This window comes from Rana temporaria, chromosome 2 (assembly GCF_905171775.1).
Source record: "Rana temporaria chromosome 2, aRanTem1.1, whole genome shotgun sequence".
Lineage (NCBI taxonomy): Eukaryota > Metazoa > Chordata > Amphibia > Anura > Ranidae > Rana > Rana temporaria.
The window spans coordinates 485,964,812-485,988,653 of NC_053490.1; the positions used below are offsets into that span (position 1 = coordinate 485,964,812).

The following is a 23,842-nucleotide window of genomic DNA, read 5'->3' on the forward strand; positions in this document are numbered from 1 at the left end:
GAATAGGTAAAAAAATAAGCTGGCCATGCCCTTTAGAATTTTGGTTAACCTTTTTCATTTTTTGAAAATTATTTTTATTGTACTTTTGTTTTAAAAGACAAAAAAGTACATATAATACAAAATAAAATAAAAAATTTAAAACGGAAATTCTACAGGTGCATAGCCAACTAAAGCCTCGTACACACGATCAGTCCATCCGATGAGAACGGTCTGAAGGACCGTTGTCATCGGTTAACCGATGAAGCTGACTGATGGTCAGTCGCACCTACACACCATCGGTTAAAAAAACGATCGTGTCAGAACGTGGTGACGTAAAACACAACGACGTGCTGAAAAAAACGAAGTTTAATGCTTCCAAGCATGCGTCGACTTGATTCTGAGCATGCGTGGATTTTTAACCAATGGTTGTGCCTACTAACAATCGGTTTTGACCTATTGGTTAAATTTAAAGAAAGTTGGCTTTTTTTTAACCTATGGTTAAATAACCTATGGGGCCCACACACGATCGGTTTTGACCGATGAAAACGGTCCATCAGACCGTTGTCCTCTGGATAACCTATCGTGTGTACGAGGCCTCAGTCTTTACCCAGTTTGTTAGATTTTCTAATGGTCAGTTGGGTCAAATCAACATTCATTTTCGACCGTCGTAATGAGAACATTTGTGAGCTGCATGAAAAATATAATTTTTTTTTTAACAAATGAATTTCTAAGAGTGAATGTGGTTTTAATTTGGGAAATAACATTGACCGTATTTCAAACTTGATCGTTAAAAGGAAATTGAACGCTGAAGTCGTTTTTAAACGACGTTCGTCAAGTCATCAAATGTAGTGATAATATTCGTATGCATTTTCATACGGAAGTTTGTTCAAAAATCTACTGACGTATGGCCAGCTTAAGATTTAGGAAAGCTGAGAAAAGAGGCGAAAGTTTGCTTTAACGTGTGTAATCGTTTCATTACCATATGTTATTTACTTGACTTTAACATGAGCCTGTTGCTTTGTTGTATATAGGGAAAAGGAAAGGCTAACTTCAAACCTAATGACAGAGGCGAGAGAAGTTCATTGGCGTTCACCCACTCAAGGTTGCCTGGAGCACTGCATAAACTTTAACAGGTGCTGTGTAGAAAACAATGATAATGAGCAGAGAGAGACTTCTGAGAAGTGAGAGCACAGGATGACGACAATGCTCCAAGCGCCGTTCTCCATTGTGTAGAGTCTTATGGCGTGCTCCTACTAGATCACACATTCCCCGTCACACATAGGAGAGCTAGAAGACAGCAGATTTCACCACTCACCATCATCTTTGGCTCAGCAGTTCTCTTCTTTAAAGGGGTTGTAAAGGTTTGTTTTTTATTTTCTAAATAGGTTCCTTTAACCACTTCAATACAGGACTTTTATACCCACCTCAATACCGGGCCTATTCTGGCACTTCTCTCCTACATGTACAAATCATCATTCTTTTGCTAGAAAATTACGCAGAACCCCCAAACATTATATATGTTTTTTTTTAGCAGACACCCTAGGCCCTAGGGAATAAAACGACGGTCATTGCAACATTTTATCTTGCACGGTATTTGCGCAATAATTTTTCAAACGCCTTTTTTTTGTAAAAAAAAAAATCATAAATTAAAAAAATAACAAAACAGTAAAGTTAGCCCAATTTTTTTGTAAAGTATGAAAGATTATGTTACACGAGTAAATAGATACCTAACATATCACACTTTAAAATTGCCTTGTAATAGGAAATGTGTGTGACAGGTCCTCTTTATGGAGAGATGCGGGGGCAATAAGACCCCACATCTCTCCTCCGGGCTGGAAAGCATGAGATTGGTGAAAAAAAATGTCACCGATCTCATGATTAGTATTGCTTACTGTGGCAAACCTAGCCACTTCTGGAACGCTGGACGTTACATGTCAAAGGGTTGTCTGTATTATATGCTATGTATTCTGCTGGGTCTTATGTGGGCATGGTAATTTGTATGCTAGCAGCCGTAAGCCACTAGCATTCAAGTACTTCGTTTTATGTTGCCCAATCGGTGTTCGGCAGTTTTAAACCGACTCTCACAACACATAACCCCAGACCCCAGCTATCAACCGACTGTTCCCTCGTGCAGCAATGCCTGATGGGAGAATTATCCAAAATGTTAAGTTCCCCATGTGGTCCTCACTGTATTACCCCTGCTAAATCTGTTTGGCTGTTTGGAAACCCCTTGCATGGGGAATTATATAAATATGAAAGCCTGTGAATAAAAAGTCAGTTAACTCCCAGAGCTGTGTTTCGTCCGGTTACTGGGGGGGATTTGGGACATTGCCTTACTTTTCAGCGCTGACTGTGGATTTACCCTGGTTACCAGCGGAGATCGTGGATTTTAATATTGTACTCCGCTACACTTACTAGCTGCAATCGCGGCTTTGTTTACTTACGGGTACCCGAGCGTGACGTCATCACATCGCGCCCGGGCCTCCGACGTTCATAGAGATGACTGGTGACCATCTGGTCACCAGTCATCTCTATGCTTCTTGCCTGCGCCAGACAATTCTTTTTCCGGGCCCCCGATGGCACGGGAGAGCCCGGAGAAGCACCGGATGGTGGCGGGAGGGGGGGGGGATGTCCCCTCCCGCCGCCTATAAGAACGATCAAGCGGCGGAAAGCATTTGAAAATATTATATATATATATATATATATATATATATATATATATATATATATATATATATATATATATATATATTTTGCCCAACTGCTCCTAAAAGTCCGTTTACCAGCAGCAGTGTACATTAGGCCTAAAAGCAATACAAAACAAAAAAAAAGTCAGAGTACCCACCCCAAAAAAAGCAGAAGTCTACCTAAAAAAAGGGCAAAGTGCATAAAAAAAAAAAAAGACCGCCAAACTATGCCTAAAAAACAATATTTTTAAGAATAAGTGCACTATCATGGTACACAATGGGGGGGGGGGGGTAAACTAGCCCCTAGCCCCCTCCCAGGGCCCATGCTTGATATATAACTATGTTGGAGGGCCTCAGAGGTTTGTTTACATCCTGCTGCCAATTCTATGTGCATAGGCTGCAGCAGCTTCCCAAAAGGGTTGTCTCCTGGGTTAACTATGCATGCAATTGTAAAAAAAAAAAAAAAAAAGAATGAAACAAAAAAAGTCAAAGTGCACTTAAAAGCAAAACAAAACAAAACCCCCAAAAAATAAAACCCACCAAACATGAAAAAATCTCTCACCCCCTCCCCCAAAAGAGCAGAAGTGTAACTAAAAAAATTACAGCCAAATATACAGGAGAAACAAACATTTTACCAAAAAAATAAGTGAAAGTGTACCCCAAAAAAAAGGGGAAGCACACACAAAAAACAAACATGTACCAAAATGTTTTTAATTTTTTTAATATAATGATGGAATATTAGAAACTCTTGTCAGTTTTCAATGGCTACTGTGTCACCACTAGGGAGGTTCCTCTTCTTTCTGTCCTAGTGGCCATTGTCAGCTGGACTAAAAGTGAGGGGAAATCTAAAAATTGTGAGTTGTCACCAGCCCAGTAATACAGGAGAAAGTTTTGAATGGGGACATGTTCCAGCGACAACAGTCTTAAATTGGATCTACATGCCATTTTTGCTCGTGGGAAGCTGTACAAGCATGTGCTATGCAGAAGCCATCGGTGTTTACCCAAGCATGGCCACATACTCACTATTATTGGCTGCTGTACATGGCTTGCCTAAGGCTCCATTCACACTTAAACGCATCAATTTACTGGTGTTTTTTATTTTTTATTTTAAGCGTTTTAGAAGCGTATTACAAGCGTTTTACAGCTTCGGGCATTTTTGTTTAGCCAATAGAAAGCACTGGGGGGTGCGAGGGAGGAAATTAGGGGTGGAGAGTTTCTGTTTGAGCAGAAAACGAGCGACAAAATGCTCGAAAAATGATCAAGTCAGGTGTTTCTATTGAAGTCTATGGGGCCAAAAACGCTTGTAATCAGCCAAAAATAATCTCATGTACTTTGAGCGACGGGCGTTTTGCTTCAGGCAACAGAATGCTCAGATGGGAACAGGGGCAATTTCAATGAATGGGATTTGGCTTGTTGAGGGTTTAGGAGCTTCAAGCAGAAAATCACTTAGGCGTGAACAGGGCATAACATTATAACATTATTATATGGTCCAAGTACATTTTTTGGAGTTAAATCAGAACTGAGGGGGGGTATATAAATATATAATAATCCTTTGCAAGGCGCCTATGAAAAGCTTGACTAAAATGATTGTCAACATTCAGCGGTAGCTTGCATGTGCTTTTTAGCATAGGTAAAAGAAAAAAAAATTTGCAAAGGTAAATTTCATGTTAAATTCCCGAGTTCTGTACCTATAAAAAGAACCTTTACACACCAACGTGATTGGCATTATTTTATTTTTTTCCCATAAACATAACTTTTTTTGGTTAGCGGTTCTTTAGTTCGGAGTCAGGATGTTTCCTAATATCCTTAGCCTCCTTTAAGTCAGCGCTGTTTCTGTGTGAGTGATAATACCATGTAGAAGGTAGTAAGCCGTTCCTCATCAGTCATCACGTACAAATCGTCTGTATTCAGCACTGCAGCTCATTTTCAGGCAAGGGCAAAATGCTTAGGCCTGCAAATATGTACCAATCGTTTTATGACTCACAAACCATAAAGATAATAAGTGACTGTGGTGCAGGTTAACTGAATTACAGCTTTTATACAGCTAAATAAAACAAACCCAATCCTCCCCTAATGTAAGGAGAGACTGGTGATGGCCACTTTGAAGTATTCTGTCCTTACTGAAGTTAGGTGACATCTGCTAACCTGGCTGGAAAATAAGAGCCAATTTAAAAGCACCACTCCGGAAAAAAACTTCCTCCTACCCTCCTCCAACACATCCAAATCTTTTTCTGTTCCCCTTACCTGGTGAAGACAGAGATACCCAAGTCAAGTTCCCTGACTGCCAGGTGTGAAGGACCATTGATCCAGCTCTGAGATAGTGTCCTGAAACCATTGGTTTCCTGTGACCCCCCTGTAATGGTTTTGTCCTCTTCTCTCTCTCCTGTGGGGACACCCCTGGTGACCATCCAATAGGATGGTGACAACCAATGGGAATCCTTCAGGAGGTACACAGAAGAGGAGAAGACTTGGACCAGGGGTGGCTAATAATTGTGGCTTTAGGCAAGTTAAAAAGGCCATTAGACATTTAATTTTTTTACTAAAGTGATCAGTTAGAGGGAGGTGGTGGGGGGAGGGGGAGAGTCGGAGGGGGCCATTTGTATTCTCAAGAAGGGCTTTAAAGCTGGTCATAGATGGTTCAAGTCTTGGCCAGTTCAGCAGGAACCGGACGAGAAAATTGCATTCAAGATCGGACGGCGTAAGAGCCTTACGCCTGTCGGATCTAATGGATATCTATGCGTAACTGATTCTAAGAATCAGTCGCATAGATACGACGGCCCAGATTAGGACTTACGACGGCGTACATGGCGTTGCGCCGTCGTAAGCCCTTTGAGAATCTGGGCCTAAATCCCTACAACCCAAATTGAACCCAGCACCACATTTTATTCATTATTAAATTGCATGCATGCCAAGTAAGTAGTGTAATAATAAAAGTAAATATAATAATAGGTACTTATTACCTTACTTATTTGAACAAAGATGGTGCCATCCTGCAGAAAAGCAAACACATTAATGGCCGCCGGAGATGTTGGCTCATAAATGATACACTTACGTACATTCAATTCTGGCGTCTGTGCAGTTCTTTACAGTTTCCACAAATGTCTGATACAGATCAGTCCCTGCTGAAGCATTTCACTTTGCGATTTGCTGCAGAGTTACAATGTTGCAGTCTAATTACAGGGGGAAAGCGGACGTAGGAAATGCTTCTTCTGTGCAGCACGCAGTACCTATGACATCATCTCAACCAAGTAAAGTCACAGGACTGGAGCTCAAGGACCCTTTTTTAATGATGAAGTAGGAACCTTATTGAAAAATAAAAAAACTGTTACTGTCCCGTATATTGTGACATGTTTGGAATCTTTTACGCAGACTTCTAAAGTTATCTAAACTTTATAGTAGATGTACACTCTAAATACCATTGTGTTTGCTAAATCCTGGGGTATAATAAATTGCCATTGTTTTATTTTTATAAAATATAGTTTTCACCCATTTTTCATCAGTTTTTGCATCTCAACACTGAATGTCCTACAGTCTTATTCAACCATGTCATGTCTACATTCACTCCCATTGGTTACACATCAGTGCTCTGGATTGGTTTCCGTAAAGAGAAAACATTGGACCAATGCCGACACAAGTAGACCCCATAAATGCAAGTAACCTTTGTGTTTAGTAGCCTACAGTGGGTAAAAGGTCTCCTTAAAGCGGTGTCCACCCAAAAATGTAACTTCCGTTTTTTTGGATTCCCCCTAACCCCCCCTCCCCAGTGTCACATTTGGCACCTTTTGGGGGGAGGAGGGAGCAGATACCTGTGTAATCCATGTATTTGCTCCCACTTCCGGGCATAGATCGCCGCAGTATCCGAAGCGATCTATGCCATGTCCGACCCCTCCTCCGCCCCCCCTGATGTCTTCTGGGAGACACACAGGTCCCAAAAGACAGCTGGGACCAGTGAGATCGCGCAGCACGACACGCCAAAGATGGCGGCGCTTCCACCCGAGAGACAAATTGGCTTTGGGTGCCAACATTGCGGGCTCCCTGGACAGGCAAGTATCCATATATTCAAAGTCAGCAGCTGCAGTATTTGTAGTTGCTGACATTGAATTTATCTAAAAAAAAAAAATAATCAACAGAACTCCGCTTTAAATTAATACAAAGGAGCCGATTTACTGAAAACAAATAGACTGTTCACTTTGCAATGGAATTTTCCCTTATCTTAGTGAATGTGGTGAAAATTCACTTTACAAAGAATACCCAATCACATGCATGGAAAATAAAAACAGTACTATTGCCCGCACATCACTGGATGATGGAAATCAGCAGAGCTTCACCTCGCTCACTAAGCTAAGGGAAATTTTCCTTGCAAAGCGATCAGCCTATTTGCCTATTAGAAAATCAACCCAGAAATGGTAAACTATACTTGGCGAGTTAAAACAAATAAAAAGCTACATTTTTATATACTGTAAAAACTACAGGTACATTAATCATGCATTTGTGTTGTATCAGCTAGTACACAAGTGCACACAATAATAAGTCAATGTATTTTGTTATAAACATTGTTCCTAATAATAGGAATTTGTACACATGTGCTACGTCCATTTTGATGCATAGGCAAGAGGCGCACGTGCTCGTACTGAGGGAACTGTTCCACTTTTTATGATAGCTATGCTTAGCTAAACAGCATTTGACAGAAACCCAATCATGTCAAAGGCTGACTAATGATGTGTAAAGTCAAAGCTGGATCTTCAGGTCAATGTATTGTAGAGAAGCAGCCTTCCTCCACCAGCACTGCACTTTATGGCTTGCTATATGCTTGTGTCAGCTCTGTGTGCGCCACTTTGTTGCTATCCTGAGTGTTTAAATGAAAAGAAGAAAATAGATCATTGATCCCAATGGGACAGGTCACATAAGAGACTTACCATGCAGCTGAAACATATACTTGTTCTACAAACTAAAATACATAATAGAAGATGCCTATATAATTCCAGAACCATGATGGTCAAGAAGACATAAGATTGTGGTGAGCAAGACGCAACAGCTCAAAAAACTTTTTTTTTATTTTTTTTTATTTTTTTTTAACATAAATGATTGCTATAACATTCTTGCACATATTACTTAAAGGAAACTGTTGAGAATGGCCCAAAAAAAAAACAGAAAGAGAAGACCCTCCAGAACAATCAAAAAGGTACACGACACAATGATTAACTCTCATAGATCAAATCAGCCACAAATTATATTTTTTTCCTATAAAAAGGAAAAATTTACAAAAATTACAGTTAACTTTCTCTAGATAAGAGCAAGGGGAGTAGAGTGGTTGAAATAGATGGAAACTTGTATTTTCTCAACCTTAAAACTACCCTTTTTATTTTTCCATGCATGGCAAATTAAAAGGGTTACTAAAATATTGAGTAAGTTTCTTTTTAGAGCTAAAATAGGGCTGTAGACTTCTCCCTGGCCTCATATTGAACAGCTGGTCCAACCAAGAGGCATCCATCAATGTCACATGTGAGTGAAAGAGCCGAAAGTTTACCCATAACCAGAAGAACATGACTTTTCTTCTAAAAGCCAAAGCAGAGTGAGAGCAAGAAAGGGCAAGCCTATGCTTCTTATGGAGAGAAAAGAAGCAGAGTTACGTGACCATTTAAATTTTTCCTGGCACGGGTAAAGGAAAGGGTCTCTCTCTCTCTGCCCGGCACGGGTAAAGCAAAGGGTCTCTCTCTCTCTCTGCCCAGCACGGGTAAAGCAAAGGGCCTCTCTCTCTGCCCGGCACGGGTAAAGCAAAGGGTCTCTCTCTCTGCCCGGCACGGGTAAAGCAAAGGGTCTCTCTCTCTCTGCCCGGCACGGGTAAAGCAAAGGGTCTCTCTCTCTCTGCCCGGCACGGGTAAAGCAAAGGGTCTCTCTCTCTCTCTGCCCGGCAAGGGTAAAGCAAAGGGTCTCTCTCTCTGCCAGGCACGGGTAAAGCAAAGGGTCTCACTCTCTGCCCGGCACAGGTAAAGCAAAGGGTCTCACTCTCTGCCCGGCACAGGTAAAGCAAAGGGTCTCACTCTCTGCCCGGCACAGGTAAAGCAAAGGGTCTCTCTCTCTGCCCGGCATGGGTAAAGGAAAGGGTCTCTCTCTCTGCCCGGCACGGGTAAAGGAAAGGGTCTCTCTCTCTGCCCGGCACGGGTAAAGGAAGGGCTTCTTTGCTGGACAAGGGTAAAATGAAAGGGTCACTTTACTAGCACAGCTGAAGGAAAGGTTCTCTTTAAGTAGTCTGAGTGTCATTATTCTTCTCATACCTAAAGGGGCTTTCCACTTTCAACGTGAAAAAAAAAAAAAAGGTACACCATTTGGCAAGGATCGCACCTGTCACAACCCTGACAATGAATTTTTACAGTGATTAATGAAAAAAGCGAATACAAGGCCACCAGAGTAGCTTTTTCTTCTATGATGGAGCTCAGGCCTCAGGAACCTATTCACTCACTGGTGCTGTTGTGAACTGCACAATTAATTTCCATTTTTATTTCTAAAAGGTGAGCTATTCTTTTATCACGAGCACAAAAGGAAACAGTGTAGTTCAAATTGACATATAAATGAAAACGTATAACCTCTAGACAACATAATTCATCCTGAGCCTTTACCATTCCACCAGAGCTGAGCAGAAATTGAATGGCCGGATCTCAGTTAGTGCAAGCACTTCGTAATCAAGGAGCATGCAGACCGCTAATCAGTAACATAAAAAGAACCAATAATTAAAAACAATGTTTTTCTGAACATCAGATCAAACAACCAAAATGTTCCACTATACTAAAATGTTTGTAAGTAAATAGCACTGATTTTTCTTGTTGTAAACGGATCAGTAGCTGGTTGTCAACAGCAAGTTGATATCTGAAGCATCATTGCAAGAACAGTAGACGGCCAATATAAACACACCCTGATAAAGACAATCTGCAGAATCACTCGAGAGCAAATTACTGGCATGCTGGAAAGCTCTTATTTGAAAGCCACTTTAACATGGACCTACAGTGTCAAATTAACATACCATTACTGTAATCTTCAGCCCGCATGCTATCTTGAATTGATAAGAAGCAGTCCATAAGCATATCCTTTTCATGTAATAAAATCAATTCCTCCCCTTCTGGTACTCTGTCGCATGACTAACACCAAGATGGGGCTTTTTTTCCCTTTACATTTTCCACCGGCCACCAACGCAAAGGGGGGGGGAACTTTACTGACCACCAACGCAAAGGGGGGGAACTTTACCGGCCACCAACGCAAAGGGGGGGGAACTTTACTGGCCACCAACGCAAAGGGGGGGAACTTTACTGGCCACCAACGCAAAGGGGGGGAACTTTACTGGCCACCAACGCAAAGGGGGGGGAACTTTACTGGCCACCAACGCAAAGGGGGGGAACTTTACTGGCCACCAACGCAAAGGGGGGGAACTTTACTGGCCACCAACGCAAAGGGGGGGAACTTTACTGGCCACCAACGCAAAGGGGGGGAACTTTACTGGCCACCAACGCAAACAGGGACTTTACTGACCACCAACGCAAAAGGGGCAATTTTACCCTGACCATCTATAGGAAAAAATTTCTACTAATCACCAATAAAAGGATTCTTCACTGTATGGGGCTTTCTTTCACCTACTCATTGCCAATGTTAATGGACATTTTGCCATTGATGACCAATGTAATACAGCAAATGTTACTTTGCAAAGCAAATCATGTGTAAGGAAAAAAAATAAAAAAAAAATAAAAACAGCATCTTTCACTGAGTGTGACTTCAGCTTCCCGCCCCCTGCTTTCTGAAAGCTCAGACAAGCTGTATAAATGTTGGATTTTGAAGGGCAGTAGAGAAGAGATGACTGCAGATACAAAAAAAAAAAAAAAAAAAAGGTACAACTTATGTAGGAGGATTTGTTTCAGGTCTGTGTATCACCTGAGGCTATTCACCTCACTGGGTATAGGTGAGGGTTTACAACCACTCTAATGAAAACAAAACTGCATTAAATTGTGCCTTCAGCTCTTTGTTCACATGCTTTTTGTAGTGGTCTTTCATTGACTATCGAACCGGCAAAGAATTTGCAAACTTTCACAAATTAGTAAAAATGGTAAAAGTAAGCTGCTAAATATTCAAAAAGGACATAAATGTACTAGAAGATTGTTTTCTTATAAGGACCAAAAATGTTAAAATTGCATTTTCCATAATAGGCATCCTTCGCACTTCTTGCACTAAAACTACCGTCATTCTCAAAGTGTTTGAAGTCAATTAAGGCCTCATGTACACTGCTGCTGATAAAACGGACGTTTAGGAGCAGTTGGCCATTTTTTTCAGCTGCCCCTTTCAGCTGCCTCTCCTCTATATTATCTTATCAGTGCATGTACACAGGGTCGTTTATAGTAATTTCTAGGCAGTTGAGTTTAGAAGCATTTTTTGGAACGCAAAAAAATGCGTTCAGAAGCGGAGTTAACAGGCATTTCAAGACGCGGCATGTAAATGCGGCAAAACAAACGTTTTAAATGTGGGTTACTATCTGTCAAGTTAAATCGTTCAGGAGAGGTTGTAAAAACGTCCCGTGTACATGAAGCCTTGTGCCCCGTACACATGATCTGAAAAATACAGTTTTCGACGCGATCGTACGATAATCGGATCGTTACGTACAGAGCTTTTGAGAGCCGATCATGACAGTTCATCCTATATTTTATCGGACAAGCATGAAAATGTACTGGTACGATGCCAGATCGTACGATTTTTTTGCTTAAAGCGGGAGTTCACCCATTTATTTATTTTTAGACCTTTTCCCCTTAGATTCCTGCTCGTTTTGTCTAGGGGAATCGGCTAGTTGTTTTAAAATATGATCCGTACTTACCCGTTTTCGAGATGCATCTTCTCCGCCGCTTCCGGGGTATGGGTCTTCGGGAGCGGGCGTTCCTTCTTGATTGACAGTCTTCCAAGAGGCTTCCGACGGTCGCATCCATCGCGTCACTAGTAGCCGAAAGAAGCCGAACGTCGGTGCGGCTCTATACTGCGCCTGCGCACCAACGTTCGGCTTCTTTCGGAAAATCGTGACGCGATGGATGCGACCGTCGGAAGCCTCTCGGAAGACTGTCAATCAAACTAGGAACGCCCAGTCCCGCAGCCCATACCCGGAAGCGACGGAGAGGATGCATCTCGTAAACCTTAAGTACTGCTCATATTTTAAAACAACTAGCCGATTCCCCTAGACAAAACGAGCATTCATCTAAGGGGAAAATGTGTAATCTATGGGTGAACCTCCGCTTTAATCAGTACAGTTGTCCGAAAATACAATACAAATACATTACAACACATGACATCACTTCGGATGTTGTTTTCCGTAGTAATAGAATTTGTGACTTTAGCAACCAATCCAATTTCTACTTGTGACTAGTCAGCGAAAAAAGTCGTCCGATTTTCGGATCTTGCGTACGGGGCATAAGACGGCAGTGATGATTTGTGATTTTTACAAAATCAAAAATCAGATGTTTTGTTTCAGGCAAATTGGCACTTTTCACACGATCATGAATCGAATTAATCCGTTTGCTAAAAAAAAAAAAGTTGTAGTAAGAATGCTTGAAAAAATGTTTTGATTGTCAGACCACCGTGTCAACTTCAAAAACGACCTCTGTAACCTCCGTCATCAAAGTGCTTCCACCCCAAACGGAGCAGCAACAGTTTAAACTAGGGCATGCAAAACAGCATTAGGGAGTTAATGCACCGCGACTTTAAAATAAACATTAGCCCATCACTTGTAATCTCCTTTCACAAAACCCTCCCATTGTGAACTGGATCGCTGACAACAACACTCATATGTATTTCCATTCTTTATGATAAAAATCGTGACTTGCAAGAGACTCCTGAGACAGAGGAACAGGACAAAACGCCGGACAACATTAACATGACTTGCCGAGCAATAAACACAAATCAGGCGGCCCGTCACTTTGTTGGCTGCTATTTTGAAGTTGACAAACATTGACTAATACTTGATGACGATTCAGTGATGGGATCAGGTTCTTCACGAGGGCAAAATACTACTTAAGAAGGTTGCAGAGAGCTGGAGATTATATATATATATATATATATATATATATATATATATATATATATATTATATATATATATATATATATATATATATATATATATATATATATATATATATATATATATATATATATATATATATCTCATGAATATGCCTGAAGTCCTAGCCAACAGCAAAGTTTAAAAACACGAAGACAGATCCTAAAATTAATACACAGACTTCTTTAGTAAGGAAAATGGACCTAAAACAGGGGGAGCAGGTAGATCCCGGACCTGCCGTACCATCAGCTTAGGGAACCTGGGGTCCGCTAAGCCAATTATCACAGCAAGGGGGGTTTGTACCAATTCCTGACCCCAGCAATCCGCACGGCTCGCCCCCAACCCCTGCACAACTCACCCTCGGCCCCTGCACTCCGCGCGGCTTGAGCCCCCGACCTCTGCGTGGCTCGACACACACACCCCCCCCCCCCCCCCCCCCCGACCACTGCACTCCGCGCGGCTTGACGCGCGTGCGCACACACACAAATCCAGGCTATTTCATGTGGCCCTCGCACCTCTCCTGCAGCTGCTCTGGTCCTCCTCCATTCCCTTACATTCTGCTTTCAAGCAATGCATCTAGCTTATTCCCAGCAGCAGCATAAGCAAAGGGGGTGCACTGTGATTAGGGGTGCAACGGATCGTCATTGATCCGTGATCCGAACCGAAAAAGATTGATCCGAACCGCACACACGTGATCCGAGGATTTAAAAAAAAAAAAAAAAAAAAAAAAAATTTGCGCATGTTCAGTCCACACACAGCGTGGTCATGGCGAACGGAGGAGCTTGAATGCCCCGCGTCATTTAAATCCCCTGTATGGGAGCATTTTGTCTTCCCTGTCAAATATAATGATGAAGGAAAGAGGTTAGTGGATAAAACCGTGACGGTGTGTAGGCACTGTGGCACAAGAATGCCATATGACAGTGGGAACACATCAAGTATTGTCACTAGGGGTGCAACTGATCCGTACGGATCAGCACCTTCGGGTCGGGACACACGGCGATCCACGGGCCTCCCGGTCCATAGGAAAGGCCGCGGCTTCGGCCTAGCTATTGAAGCGGCGGCCATTGAGGTCCATGGATGCAGGCTGCTCCTCGGAAGTTTGTGGGCACTTGAGCTCAATATGTCATTGACTCCTAACAGCCCAGCGATGAGCTCCATGCTGCACCTTGAGGAATCCACACGGGGAGCCGCTGCTGCACCGGGCGTCCTGCTGCTTGCCAGAGAAGAGAGAGGAGGCGATCGGGGGGGATCTGTATGGACTGAGCACGTAGGGGGGATTTTCACTAGACACTCAGCAGGCCGATCAATGACACTAAAGGGATCTGATGATTGGGATAGTTCAGGTCACAGTAGGGAACTGGTGACACCACTTTCGTACATGGGGCTGCGACTTCCACTTGGCTGCACATATAAGTATTGCGAGATGCAGTTATTTCAACACAAAACAGAGCTTATACGCTTAAATACAGTATTTGTAAATCTGACGGACTGTTTAAATGTGAAAATTAGAGGTGTTCTGTCACATTAGCAATAAACAGTCCATCGGATTTCCAAACACTGTATTTAAGCATATAAGCTCCGTTTTGTGTTGAGAAGAACTGTGAAATCTAAAACTCTGGTGGGTGTAACAAGATTTGTCTTTTTTTTTTTTGCTGATCCGAAAATGATCCGATCCGTGACTCCTGATGCGAGGATCGATCCGATCCGTGAGTTTTTTGATCCGTTGCACCCCTAACTGTGATGTAAGCGAGAGTGGGAGACTCAACTTCTGATGGTGGGGTGGCTCTTGACATCTAATGTAAGGGGAGAGGATGTGCTGGACATCTAATCTTACAGATACAATTGGCCCTTTTGAGGGCAATCATAATGCTCATGCGGCCCTCTATGAAATTGAGTTTGACACCCCTGAATTAGAGGAAGTGAATGCTACATGAATCATTTGCCTTTACTCAAGATGGCCATGGCTAGAAATGCTAGGGGGGTGTTTTTCAAAGCAATTTCTCAACTAAATAAATCATGGGAACTTGGATGGATGGGGGAGTTTTCTTTGAATTTTAAAATTAATTGAATAGTATTTTAAATAAAAAATTATAAAAAAAAAAAAATTAAGATCCACAATTTAGAAAGCAACATATAATTGAGGATAGAGAGCTTCCAGGTACCCCAAGGCCATGTCGAAGGGAGATGACCTCGATCAGAAGCAAGGTGCAGCTAAAAATCATTTTCCAAACCAGGACACCTTCATTGGGGCCCATCAATACATAAATCTATAGTGAGCCAGAAAGCAAGAAAATCTGCAGGGCGCAACACCGCATTAATTATCTGATAACCCACTGAGGCACTAATGATCCCAGCATGTCAGCCTGCTTTGGACATTGACTTTTCTAATATATGCCATTAAAAAAAATGACAAGGATCCATTTGCTACACTGTACATTCTACTGTATCATGAAAACTGCAAACGACACATTTTTTTAACAGGCAACCCTTTCAGTAAAATGATACAATACCGTACACAGTATACACAGCGTATAATGTAACATAGTAAAGAGGATGTAAAATAATAAGTACCATCGCCTGGTATGGTATGGGACATTAAAAGACGCATCCACTCAAAAAAAAAAAGTTATAATATATATATTATATATATAAAAAATACACACAAAACACATAAATGTATACACTATATATATATATATATATATATATATATATATATATATATATATATATATATATATATATATATATATAAAACTTTTGTAGATACTGGAAAGTTAAAGCATCTGACTGTTCCTCATCTCCTTCCAGGGACCCTACTGGTGAGATCTTTGTGCTCACCTCCTGGGTTTGCACACTGACTGGGACCATCATCAATGGTTCCAACTATCTCTATAGATTTATTTCCTATTTATTTGTTTTTTGGGAGCATGCAACATTCGAACACTCAAAGTAGGTTAGGATGCACAAAGTCCCCAGGCAAAAATAAGCTGCATTAGGAATAAAAAAGGTAAGGAACTCACTATTGAGGGTTCCAAGATATAGAAGAAGACAGGAGCTGAATCAGCCCATAAGACTCCACCTCTAAATAAAAAAAAACTGGCCAGTCCAGCCCTTTAAGGCAGTCAGTCATTCTCATGCTTACCATTCTGAAGATGAACATATTTCCCACCACTGAATGATTTGGTTAGACTCCGGCACAGCCTATGTATCTACAACTACAAATTGGTCATCTAGAGTACTAAAATTTGCATTTTGCCCGAGGGCCCCATGCCACTAGGGGGCCCCCATCAGGGTTGCCAGGCTCAGTAAAACCAGGGACAGTATGTAAAAATCTATGTTTTTTTTTACATCTGTCCCTCATATGCCTGAAACCGACATGCTTTTGATGTGGAAATCCCAAGATTTTAGCTGCCCCGCCTCTGCACTGCCTCCTGGGGTGGTGGCCATCTGTAAGCCCAGGGGCCCCATAATCTTCTATTGCCCGGGGGCCCCATGAGTTGTCAGTCCGCCCCTGGGTGTAACCGTATTATATGTGACCTTATACTAGTACGCAATGAAAATAATTGGTTGATCTGTAAATATTCCCTCTAAAATCCATTAATGGTGCAAAAATTATCAAAAAAAAATAATAAATACAAATCACATAGAACAATGTAATGGAATTGGATGAATAACTTGTGAGCACCAACCGACGCACTAAAGCCAGAAACGCATAAGCCACAGCCTCTACACCAACAAATGCATAAAACCTATTTTATTCATAAATGCAATTAAATAAACAGGGATTATTAAATAGGAATGCGCACAGACACTCTCTGCTTTCCAATTGCTCAGAATAGGCACTCGAAAAACAAAACATCAAAAGGCTTCTGACACCACAAACCAGCTTATTTAATATGGGAAAAGGCTGCGACCCACAGCAACCAATCAGCTGTCATCTTTCATTGTTAAAGCTGTAAACTGATAAAAGGAGAAATGAGGCTGGGTAATATGGATTATTACAGTTGACATTCCATTGCTGCTCTTTGCACAATCTAATTACATAAACCCTTATTATAAAAGGGAGTAAACCATCCGACTTGCACAAGTCCAAAAAAATAATAATAATTTTTCTTCTTTTTAAATTGTATTTCCTGATACAATGTAGCAAATATCTTATATTTGTTGTTTTTTTATTTATACATTATTTAGAAATGAATGTCATCAACATAAAAATAGCAAAGCACACATACGGCAACAAATACTTGTAAAAACTGATTATTAAAAAATAACTAACTAAAAAAATAATCTGCAAATGCGAACCATCATTTTTTTTTTTTTTTTTTTTTACAACAAAGACTGCAATTTTCTGTCAGTCAATAAGCACCAATCTGCCTCTTTACATTTGCGTTCCATGAAATGTGACATCTTAAATTGCGATATAAAGTCAGAACAATGCAGGGGAAGCCAGCTGTGGTTAAAGTAAACCACACTTGCGAGATGATTACAACCATAACTTGGGAGTCCTGCCAGTTATTGGCCAGTCAGCGTGAGTCACTGGAACAATCATTTTCCCGGCTCTGCTACATACTCTAATCATGAGCTTTTTTTTTTTTTTTTGTATATTTTTTTTCTTTTTTTGCTGTACAATATAACCTCCGTCACCCTACTGAAAAATCGGTATGTCTTTCCAACAGATGTCATTTTTTTTAACAGAACAGACCATGGCCCGTTACGTATTTTTTGGTCTCCATTGACACTACTTAACAAGATCAATGGCAAGTCCCAATGTGCAGCAACCAATAGCAACCAACAAGTAATCCTATCAGATTATCCTGACTGCGCTGGTAAAACTTGATTTTACGAGAAGTCTTTTCACCCTTCATTTTTATACCAGCAGAGATGACATATGGGTCTTATGCCCCATAATCATAACGTTCTGCAGATTTGTCAGTTGCCCCAATAGGAGTTCATTCAGAAAAAGTGACCACGTGCCGTCCTAGACGCTCCCTGTGCATATAGGTTGTCAGTGTGATGAATCAGTAAATTGATCACATCCTAGAAGGGCTTGTCTGACATTTTCACCCTCCAGCTAAGCATGAAATACCTTTAAATACTTCCATGTAATAACCGTACAATACGTGTTGCAACACACGCAACGCATGGCCCCCTATGCTTTAAAGGAAGAGAAATAAGAACAACACCGCTGACCTCTCCTTCTGAGTATGCAAGCTTCCTGGCTGCGGCTCCCGCCCCCCAAGTTGTGACATCAATGACCCCTGGACCTGCGTGCAGCTAGTGAGATCACTAAAGTCTTAAAGTGACACTAAACTATACCACAGTATATGCACACTGTTCTCTTCGATCCTCCCAAGATCTCCTGTTCTCTAACTCTCCTGTCACCCCATCCCATGCTCACCTCCAGGACTTCTCCAGAGCCTCTCCCATCCTCTGGAATGCTCTACCCCAATCTGTCCAACTATCTCCTACTTTGGCTGCTTTAAGACAATCCTGGAAAACGCATGTCTTTCTGGCCACCACATGACAACTGTACATTTATTGTCTCCATCAGTTCCCCCCCCCCCCCCACACACACACACACAGTTATTACCTCTTGTATATCTTTTTTTTTTTCCATAAAGAATTTTTATTGAAAAGATTTGCATATGACATAAAATGGATCGGCTCCATGAGCCCAAACAAAAAAGTCGTACAGGTAGATTTCGGCAAAACATAGATACAGTATATCTGAACTACCTCTTGTATATCTTGACCCTCCCTCTTAGATTGTAAGCTCTAAGGAGCAGGGCCCTTTGATCAGGGCCGGTACAAGGGGTGGGCAGGAGGGAAAGCTGCCCCTGTCGCAATTGTTTATTGCAGGGATGGGGGGGGGCACCCTAACCCTAAGGGAAAGGGGGCGCAGTTTGGCACCTTTGCCCTGGGCGCTTGATGACCTTGTCCCGGCACTGCCTCCGATTCCCCCTGTATTAAAGTGTATAGATTTGTACTGTCTACACTCAAGTTTTAAAGCAATGCCAAAACTGTGGGCACTATATAAAGCCTAAATAATAATAATAAGCTACCTAATGCCCCTGAAATCTATTTTCATTAAATAATTTCTGTGTTTTTATGCCTCCTTGGAATGTCTTCTTTGAGCTCCTGAACATCTCCTTTTCCCCCTTCACAAAGAGTAGTGCATGCCAGTTGCAGTCATTTGCACTTCTCTATAGGGGAGATTTACTAAAACTGGAGTGTAAGAAACCTGCTGCGGCCCTGCATAGAAACCAATCAGCTCCCAGGTTTTATTGTCAAAGCTTAATTGAACAAGCTTAAAGCGGGGGTTCACCCAAAAAAATGTTTTAGCATTACATTCAGCCGAGTTATCAGAATGACAACCGGCTGTTTTTTTTTATTTATTTTATCCCCGTACATACCGTATTTTCACCGCCGCTTCCGGGAATGTCTTCTGCGGGACTGGGCGTTCCCATCTGATTGACAGGCTTCCGACCGGCACATACTGCGCGTCACGAGTTGCCGAAAGAAGCCGGACTGCAAGTCGGCTCTATACGGCGCCTGCGCACCGACGTTCAGCTTCTTTCGGCAACTTGTGACGCGCTGTATGCGACGGTCGGAAGCCTGTCAATCAATTAGGAACGCCCAGTCCCGCAGAAGACATATCCGGAAGCGGCGGTGAAATAAGGTATGTACGGGGATAAAATTAAAAAAAAACAGCCGATTGTCATTCTGAAAACTCGGCTGACTGTAATGTTAAAATTTTTTTTTTTTTTTGGTGAACCCCCGCTTTAAGTTAGAAGCTGATTGGCTACCATGCACAACTGCACCAGATTTTACACTCTCCAGTTTTAGTAAATCTCCCCCTACGTCCACAGTCTCCAGTCCATCTCGGGAGTGAGTAAGAGAGGGTGGCTATTTATACAGTGGAAGCGATCGTAGCCACGCTCTAACAGGAAGTCAGATCACAGCAGCTATAAAAAAAAAAAAAAATTGGAGGCGGCCGAGATCAACAGAAGATACTCTTTTTGAGTTAGGAATACATACTTAATTTTGTTTCAAATCAGGGTCTTAAGTGCCATTTTAACACTTGCTCCAGGTCAATGGCATTGCAACAGCCAGGTAAACCGCATTTTCAAAAGGCAAAGATTAGCCTATACAGGTCTACTTTATTGTCTTCTAATGTCTAGTTGCCTCAACTAAAAACAATAAAAAAAATAAAAAATAAAAAAATAAACTCAAGTCTCAAACACGTCCCGTCAGGCACACAACAAATGAATGGAGGGCTTTGCTCTCGGCAAATAGTATAATCTCTCAGCCCAAAGAGCTAGCACTTCATCACAGCACCCTATGCATCATAACGCAGATGTCACAACAATATTGTCAGACATATTATTATTAAAATAATAGTAATAAGAAAATCATCAGCCTGCTGAAGAGATCAGAGCCACCAGAGAAGCCACCACACAAGTCTCACAAACACGGACATTCTACTCCCAGCAAAACAGGTCACTTTTGCTCAAATAGTCGTCTCTGTAGTAGTATGTAACATGCAGATCTGCACGCCTGTCCATATCCCATATTAGTGTCATGTAGTAATATTAGTGTTGTGTAGTAATATTAGTGTTGTGTAGTAATACTGCTACAAGTAAACATCCTGTGCATGCTACATACAGCAAACCTTCATTTCACACCCCCCCACCCTGATGAGTCAAATCTTGCAGTGTGACAACCAAGATGTGTGTGTAACATCCCGCCCCCACCCCCAGGCAGGTTAATGATTACTGCCCCTTTTCCTGTAAGTAACTAGTCTGGACTTCTGTGACCTGCTCTCCATCCTGGGGGGGTGGGGGTTGGGACCCCGGGTGGCAGTCCTCCCCTGAAATGTCACTGTGCCAGATTCCCAAGGTACAGCATTACCTCATTTCCATGAGCCAGAGGTCTGATCACAAAGCCAGACATCCTGCTCACACAAGGGGGCACCCAGGCTGGAAAGTGTCTGTCATTCCTGATCCCAGCACCCTACTCTGCCCCAAACACCCAACACCCTGCTCCAAGCACCCTACACCCTGCACCCAGTAACCTGCCACCCCTGCCCCCAACAAACCGACAATCCAGCACCCTGCTCCAAGCATCCTACACCCTTCCTTCCAGCACCCCGACACCCTGCACCCAGTAACCTGCCACCCCTGCACCCAACAAACCAGCACCCCAACACCCTGCCCCCAACAAACCAGCACCCAATAACCTGCCACCCTGCACCCAGTAACCTGCCACCCCTGCCCCCAACAAACCAGCACCCCAACACCCTGCTCCAAGCACCCTACACCCTTCCTTCCAGCACCCCGACACCCTGCACCCAGTAACCTGCCACCCCTGCCCCCAACAAACCGACAATCCAGCACCCTGCTCCAAACACCCTACACCCTTCCTTCCAGCACCCCTGCACCCAGTAACCTGCCACCCCTGCCCCCCAACAAACCGACAATCCGGCACCCCAACACCCTGCTCCAAACACCCTACCTTCCAGCACCCCGACACCCTGCACCCAGTAACCTGCCACCCCTGCCCCCAACACCCCTGCCCCCAACAAACCGACAATCCAGCACCCTGCTCCAAACACCCTACACCCTTCCTTCCAGCACCCCGACACCCTGCACCCAGTAACCTGCCACCCCTGCCCCCAACAAACCGACAACCCAGCACCCCAACAACCTGCTCCAAGCACCTTACACCCTTCCTTCCAGCACCCCGACACCCTAAACCCAGTTACCTGCCACCCTGCTCCCTGTAACCTGCCACCCCTGCCCCCAACCTGCTCCAAGCACCCTACACCATTCCTCCCAGCACCCCGACACCCTGATCCCAGTAACCTGCCCCCAACACCCTGGAATCCCAACATCCCTGCTCCCAGCACCCTGCATCCCAGCTCCCTGCCCCCCTACCCCCAGTACCCTGGCACCCCTGCTCCTAGCATCTCAGCACCCTGGTACCCCTGCGCTCAGCACCCTGTCACCCCTGCTTCCAGCACCCTGACATCCCAGCACCCTGCCACCCATGCTCCTAGCACCCTGTCACCCCTGCTCTCAGCACCCTGACATCCTAGCACCCTGTCACCCCTGCTCTCAGCACCCTGACATCCCAGCACCTTGCCCCCAGAACCCTGCCACCCATGCTCCCAGAACCCTTTCACCCCTGGTCTCAGCACCCTGACATCCCAGCACCTTGCCCCCAGAACCCTGCCACCCCTGCTCTCAGCACCCTGCCACCCCTGCTCTCAGCACCCTGACACCCCTGCTCTCAGCACCCTGACACCCCTGCTCTCAGCACCCTGACACCCCAGTACCCTGGCATTTCAGCACCATGTCACCCCAGCTCCTGACACCCCTAAACCCAGCATCCTGGCACCCCAACACCTGCTCTCAGTACTCTGCTATCCCTGATCCAAGCACACTGCCATCCAAGCACCCTTCCACCCTTGCTTTCAGCACCCTGCCACCCTCGCCCTGTCTCCCTGCCCCCAGAAAACTTCGGGCAGGGTGTTGATGGGTGGGGGTCCCGGATGGTGCAGAGGGCAGAGCAGGCGGGGTGTATTGATCATAGTAATGCCCGATCCCCCCCTCTCCAGCCTCCCTCCACCTCCCCCCAGCCTGGCCGAGTCAGACACAAGGCTCATCCGGAGATACAATGTAACCAGCAGCATTTCCCGACACAATGCCGCCTGTCCCCTCCGTCCCCCCGGTCCGCACTCACCCCCAGAGCTCCGCTCCTCCGTCCTCTCCGCCCCGAACACAAAGACTCCACATTGTCCCTCCAAATCCAGCGATCTCCTCCGGCCCCGTCCTCCTTCCTCCTCTCTGCAGTAATGTGTGAGTGTCAGAGCCTCCCTCCCCGCACCACTAATCCTCCTCCACCACCTCACCCGGCACTGCACACTGCTCTCCCCCCTCCCTCCGGACTCCTCTCCGCCCGCCCGCCATCCATCCGCACAGCTTAACCCTTCCTTCCCTCCCTCCCTCCACCCACACACACACTGCTGTCACTGAGCCTCTGTACTCCGCCACTGCTACCGGGGGCGCCATCACACCGGGGGGACACACTGCTCCCTCTAATTACAGGGGGGACTGGGGAGACTAGTTACTCTATAATATCATTCATAATAATAACATGAGAACAATTGTTTACTTATTATTATTTTACTTACAAACCAAGTTTAATAAATGCAACCGAATGGACTGAGGGAGGCGTAATATTATTATTATTATTATTATTATTATTAATATTATTATTAGTTTATTCCTAATTCTCTAGTTGGAATTCAGGTAGAACAAAAGCCAAGAAATGGGTTGGGGAAGGCAGCAGAATTATTATTATTATTATTATTATTATTATTATTATTTTTGTACCCCTGCTCCTTATAGTTGGAAACCAAGTGGAAAACTAATGCAATGGAAAGGACTACTGTGTATACTGTATATATATATATATATATATATATATATATATATATATATATATATATATATATATATATATATATATATAAAGGAATAATTATTTATTTACTGCTATTCTTGTTAGAAACCAAGTAAAATAAATGCCATCTATTTGTCTTGGGGAGGCTATATACTGAATAACAATAACAACAACAATAATACTACTACTACTCAGTGGTGGCCCGTCCATCGAGGGAGTACGGGCACCCTCTTCTCCAGGGCTGGACTGGGACAGAAATTTGGCCCTGGACTTCATCCAGACTGGCCCACTTTGACAGGTCTCTCCCATGGCGGCCGGACAACTCCCGCACCTCCCCCCCCCCACCCGCACCCCCTCTCCCCCTTCACTAGCCACTAGCTGTTCTACTTTATTAGAGTAGAATGGCTGGTACTGGTACTCTTATAGGCAGTACCAGTGGGGAAGCTAGACTTTTTTTCATCCGTGGCAAAGAATCAGTTTGGTGCCCCCCTTATGGGACAAGATTAGGCAGAAGGGAGAAACTCCCAGGCCATAGCTGTTGAGTCAGCTGTCTGTCCCCTCCCCCCATGCTCCTCTGTCATCCCCCTTGCTCCTCTGGTCCTCCCCCTACTTCTTTGTTCCCCCCA

At 43.6% G+C, this 23,842-nt stretch overlaps 1 protein-coding gene across 1 annotated transcript in view; it reads right to left on the reverse strand.

The window, feature by feature from the left end:
• Positions 1-22,645, reverse strand: part of NRIP1 (nuclear receptor interacting protein 1) — a 102,351-nt gene extending 79,706 nt beyond the window's left edge. Inside the window, exon 1 of the mRNA XM_040338804.1 lies at positions 22,494-22,645. The gene's annotated coding sequence lies outside the window, so the exon portion shown is untranslated. The remainder of the gene's footprint in view (positions 1-22,493) is intronic.
• Positions 22,646-23,842: the final 1,197 nt, after the last annotated feature.